The sequence below is a fragment of the Pinus tabuliformis genome, chromosome 7 (genome assembly GCF_031772625.1).
Source record: "Pinus tabuliformis cultivar Carrire ecotype Pingquan chromosome 7, CPIR1, whole genome shotgun sequence".
Classification (NCBI taxonomy): domain Eukaryota; kingdom Viridiplantae; phylum Streptophyta; class Pinopsida; order Pinales; family Pinaceae; genus Pinus; species Pinus tabuliformis.
This window is the reverse complement of record NC_142293.1, coordinates 1,632,966,792-1,632,972,408: the sequence shown is the minus strand read 5'-3', so window position 1 is coordinate 1,632,972,408 and position 5,617 is coordinate 1,632,966,792. Positions and strand designations below refer to the sequence as shown.

Genomic DNA, 5,617 nt, shown 5'->3' with positions numbered 1-5,617 from the left:
ATATTCTTAAGAAGATGAATGTCTCTTCTTCTTTCAAACCTCTCAAAACCATTAAAAATTCCCTTAGATCCATAAAGGACCCTATTGACCCTAAAGACACGAAAGGAGTCTACCTTGTTCCCTGCTCTTATGGTATCCCCTACATTGGGGAAACAGGAAGGTCTATTAAGCAGAGAATCATCGAACATGTTGCTGACATTAGACACAATCGATCCCGCACATCAGCCCTTGTCGAACATGCAGAGAAATCGAAACACCATGTCTGCATTGAAGAATCTAAAGTCATTGCTAGGGTTGATCATTTCCACCACAGGAAACTCAGGTAAGCGATTGAAATTGACAGGCATGCCAGAAACCTTAATAGGGATGATGGCTGGAAATTAAGTAAAAGTTGGATTCCATCTCTCTCCTCTCTCCTCTTCCTTCCCTCCCTCTCCTTTCTCTTGTTCGTTTTTCTGATTCTCCCTTTTCATCTTCAGGCTTTATCCCCCCTTGTTTCTGTACATTAATTTTCTTTTACTTCATTTGCTTAACATGAGGAGTAAATTTCTAATCTAAATGGTTGACCTAACTTATCCTAAATTTTTAATATTCATCTTGTAAACCTTCAAAATTATCTCAGCCATCCTCCTATATAAACAAGATAAGTTTTCCTCTAACAAATTATGGTCATATTAATAATAGTCTTAATAATAGAAATTAATAATATTAACTTATAATGAAATCTAAATACTTTAATTCAAATTATTCCTAACGGTAATTCTTTAACCTAATTTATCTTGGATTAGTCAAACCCTAACAAATTATATTATATAAATTAATTATTTTTAGATAACATGATTATAAAAACTAATATTATTAAATAATCAATTTATAATATCGAAATAAAATATTTATTCATTATTACATAATATTAAACAATTTAACAAATAATATTCTTATTATTGAGATTAATAATATTTTAATTTGAAATATTATCAAATTTATCACGAATAAGTCAAACCCTAACCAATTATATTATAAAAATGAATTATTTTTAGATAAAATTATTATCATAAAACTTGATATTATTAAATAATCTATTTATAATATCGAAATAAAATATTTAATTATTACATAACAGTGTTTAACTAGATTTAAACAATTTTTCCTCAGCAACAAATTAACCAACAACTAAATTCCTTACTAACAAATTAACCAATGGCTAATTTTCAACAGCTAAGGCTAAATTCCTCAGTGACAAATTAACAAATTAACCAACAACTAAATTCCTTACTAACAAATTAACCAATGGCTAATTTTCAACAGCTAAGGCTAAATTCCTCAGTGACAAATTAACCAACGACTAACTTTCAACGACTAACTCTGGGCAATGATGCATCCACGTGATTTATTCCTTCAAATCAATTGATTTCTCACCACCACATTAGTTGGTTTGAAACGTGGACCAAATTCTAACGATGTGATTAATCCGAAAGACTAATATCTACATTATGGATCACAACAGTGTTAGATTTAACAATAGAAAATATCAATTTACAAAAGCAAAAATCATGTAAAGAACTTGAAATACAACCCAGTGATATAGATTTATATTTCACATAAATGATGGACATTTCAAAGTGGTTTCAATGAAATGTAAAATAAAAGGTTGGCTTGATCCCCGCAACAAAAATCAATATTGCATTTTATTTTCTTAGATAATAAAACAAACATAATTGTAAATTATGATAGAAATGTGATATTTATATTTTTTTGGACTTAGAATATACCTTAAAATTATTTTTCTTTGGTCAAGAGATCATCTTCCTTGTAAAAAATAACCGCCCAAACCTTGCCACTATAGCCCAGTTTTGGTGAAAAGATCATCTTCTTTGTACCAAAAAAACATGTTAACCGCCCAAGCCCCATAACCTCTACCACTCTCCATAACCTCTACCACTCTAGCCCGCTAACTGACCAATTTTTGAATTTTTAGCTTTTATTTTTTAAATAAAGGCGAAGTAGTTAGAAAATTGGAAAGGACAGAGACACATATAAAAGGTCGAGGGGAAGGCTAGAATAAAGCGCCCTCCTTTCATCGGGAGTTAGTTTTTATCGCAATATTCATAGGAGCGGACAGAGACACATATAGAAGGTCGAGGGGAAGGCTTGAATAGAGGGCCCTCCGATCTATCGCAATATTCTTCAGATCCCTGGTCTCGGAGTGAAATCATCTGCTGCAGCCACTGCTGCCAGTGTTTGTTACTGTTAGAATTTGTTATAGCGGACAATGGCTTCAACAGACATAGATATGATTCCCGTGCCCTCTGGCGAGGGTTCCAGCTCTCAAGCCGGACCAAGCGCTTCCACCAAGAAGGCCAAACGTTTCGAAATCAAGAAGTGGAATGCTGTAGCCCTTTGGGCGTGGGGTACGTTCGAGTTTAGAACTTTAGACCTAGTTTGTTTCATTGAGTGTTTTATCATCGTAAATTAATAGCTTCAATTTGATTATTCCCGATAGAAATTTCCATGTTGTTCTTTTTTTTTTTCTCACACCTGGTTCACCAATACCCATGGTTAGAGGGGGCCCTAAGTCCAGGATCGAACAACCTTAGGGTGGACCCCACTCGAAGGGGGTTGACCTATTTACTGACTTGATCTTAAGAGTTTTTGGGTTTCGACCCTGTGACCTCTCATTGGCGAAGCACTTGATTGACTGATTGAGCTAACTCTTGAGGCTATGTTTTGCCATAATTATTATTAGTACATCATGAATTTGCATTTTCCATTTTTATTTTATTTTTAAATTTTTGTCACTGTATCTATGAGACAGAGTTTTCTGAAACACTAAAGAAAAGTTTATCCAGATTTAATGGAGTTGTATTTAAAGAGATTTTTTGGAAGCTTTTCCAGTGGGTTTTTCCGGTCAAAATCCAGCAGCAATTTATTGAAATTGCAAATTTGATAGCTAATTTCTGCACAATCAGAAACAGAGTTTTCTGAAACACTAAAGAAAAGTTTATCCAGATTTAATGGAGTTGTCTTTAAAGAGACTTTTTGGAAGCTTTTCCAGTGGGTTTTTCCTGTCAAAATCCAGCAGCAATTTATTGAAATCGCAGGTTTGATAGCTAATTTCTGCACAATCAAACTGTCCCAGGTTTTTCAGGGTGCTGAATCCAAATATGCAGTTAAAAAACCATTTTAAATAATACAAATCAAGATTTAACCTCAATTTTTTCCGTCAAATTCGGAGTCTCCTCTCCAAAATGTTGCACTAAAGACAACAACATATTTAATTATACCCTACATGCCCATTGGTTCAAATCATCAGTGCCTTATTCGTGCAAATCCCGAGTGCCTAATTATTTGGCTTCCATTCCCGTAATTTATTTAAATTTTACTCTGCAAACCCTAACTGCGCAATTGTTCGAGCTAGTATTACTTTGCCTCAAAGAAATGCAAACCTTGGATCTGCTTAAGTGACTTAAGCGTTGATCCTCAGAGAATATGCCTTCAGATGAATTTCGTGAATTTCTTTCAAAGAGATTGAGGGTCATTTTGAACAGTAAGATTACCTTAATTCAATTTTAGGTAAAGATCGTATCCCTTTCTTCTGAGTTCGTCATGGTTATGTTTGGACTTTGTTCTAGACTAAATTCAAGTAACTATGGCAATAATATCAGTGTTTGTTAATTTTCTTAGTGTCAGTTGTGATCTATTAATAAGGAAATTTATGTTATTTTTCCTCTCACATATTGTGCTTTATTTGACTTACTAATTTACTGTTACATTGTAGTCAGTATGAAACTGCTCCAAAATTAATGGTGAAATACTTGAATCTTCCACAATTAAGGCCATCTCTTCATACACAATAAATTAAGTTATTAGAGTTAATACAAGTGAATCTTAATTTTATGAGGTGTGAACATTCTCGAAAGTTTGTAAATTTGATATCCTGTCTTTTCAATTTAAGGAGAGTATCAATTGCAATTGATATTCTGTTATTGGCCTTCCAATGGGTTTTGGCATCACTTGTTAAAACCTTGAGGTAGATCAGTAGTGGGCTTATCTTAATATAGTTGTTATCTGTAGGCCTACTATATTCACATTATTTTCTGCGAACTTGCTTACCAATGGGTTTTGGCATCATTTGTTAAAACCTTGAGGTAGATCAGTAGTGGGCTTATCTTATAGTTGTTGTCTGTAGGCCTACTATGTTCACATTATTTTTTGCCAACTTGCTTACCAATGGGTTTTGGCATCATTTGTTAAAACCTTGAGCCAAATCAGCAGTGGGCTTATCTTAATATAGTTGTTGTCTGTAGGTCTACTATGTTCACATTTCTACTATGTTCACATTATTTTCTGCCAACTTGCTTAGAATATTAATCTTCTGTCAACTTGCTTAGGAAAGTATTTTTTGTTTGATATTTTATTTTAGTAAAACTCTAAATGCTTTTGACTGTTTGAGAATGGCAACATTAATTCTTCTTAAAGCATCAGTTGATTTAAGCGTATTCTAAATTCTTCTGCAGATATTGTGGTTGACAATTGTGCAATTTGCAGAAACCACATTATGGACCTCTGTAAGTGGTTTTGTTTTGATTATCGATTTTCAATGCTTGCTCAATAATTATCTTTATGAAAGGTCCCTGGCTGTATTCTCTATGGTTGCACATTGCTTCGCTTTTGTTTTAAAAATTTTACTATTTGGAATTGAAGATGACTGTTCTGTTGCTGTTTTCTGTATATAGGTATAGAGTGTCAGGCAAATCAAGCAAGTGCAACAAGTGAAGAATGTACTGTTGCATGGGGTATGTTTGGAACTTGATAAATATGATAAACCTTTTTTTATTTCTAAATTTTATAGCTATTAAACTTAAATGCTTTTTTGATATTTGAAACAGGAGTTTGCAATCATGCCTTTCATTTTCACTGCATAAGTCGGTGGCTTAAGACAAGACAAGTCTGCCCATTAGGTATGAATTTTGAATTCCCTAAAATAGTTCAAATTGCTGAAGGTGTTTTTTGGAAAATGTTAAAGAAAAGCACATTGTTTTGTGTTCCTTAGATTTCTGCTATATAACAAAAATTTGAATATGCTTTTGTATTTCATTTTTGTTTGTGATGTCGACCCTGATAACTCTTTATTGACTGTTAAATGTTGCAGATAATAGTGAGTGGGAGTTCCAGAAATATGGACATTAGAGTTGATATGCCTCTTTATCATTCTTACTTCAAGTTATAGTAGGAATACGCACATATTATGTATAAGCTGAGCTTTTGTCTAAACTCTTATCACATTTTGGCATCATTTTGTCAGTGTGGATTAAATTCAATTTAATGATGGTGCCTTGATTATTGGACTTTCTTTCTACAGTGAATGCGTGCTTACCATATTACTTTAATTCAAGTTTCCATTTTTTTGTTCATGATAGTTTTTGAAGTTGTCTTTACCTCACGCAATTGAAACATCTTTTACATGTTGCTGTTTAGATGTGATGTTGTAGTGATATACTTTTTGTTGTTGTTGCAATTCTGTATGTGTGCTGGTGGATTCAGTTAACATGCAAGCACAATTGTCGTCTTTATTACATGGAGTCATTTTTTTTCCTCTGATATATCTATCTACCTG

General features: G+C 33.1%; 1 pseudogene across 1 annotated transcript; it reads left to right on the top strand.

Annotated features, from left to right (window-relative positions):
- The first annotated feature begins 2,056 nt into the window (after positions 1-2,056).
- On the top strand, positions 2,057-5,348 carry LOC149254511 (RING-box protein 1a-like; annotated as a pseudogene). Its single transcript, XR_016267169.1, has 4 exons — positions 2,057-2,411; positions 4,518-4,568; positions 4,737-4,961; positions 5,153-5,348. The product of XR_016267169.1 is annotated as an RING-box protein 1a-like (transcript).
- Positions 5,349-5,617: the final 269 nt, after the last annotated feature.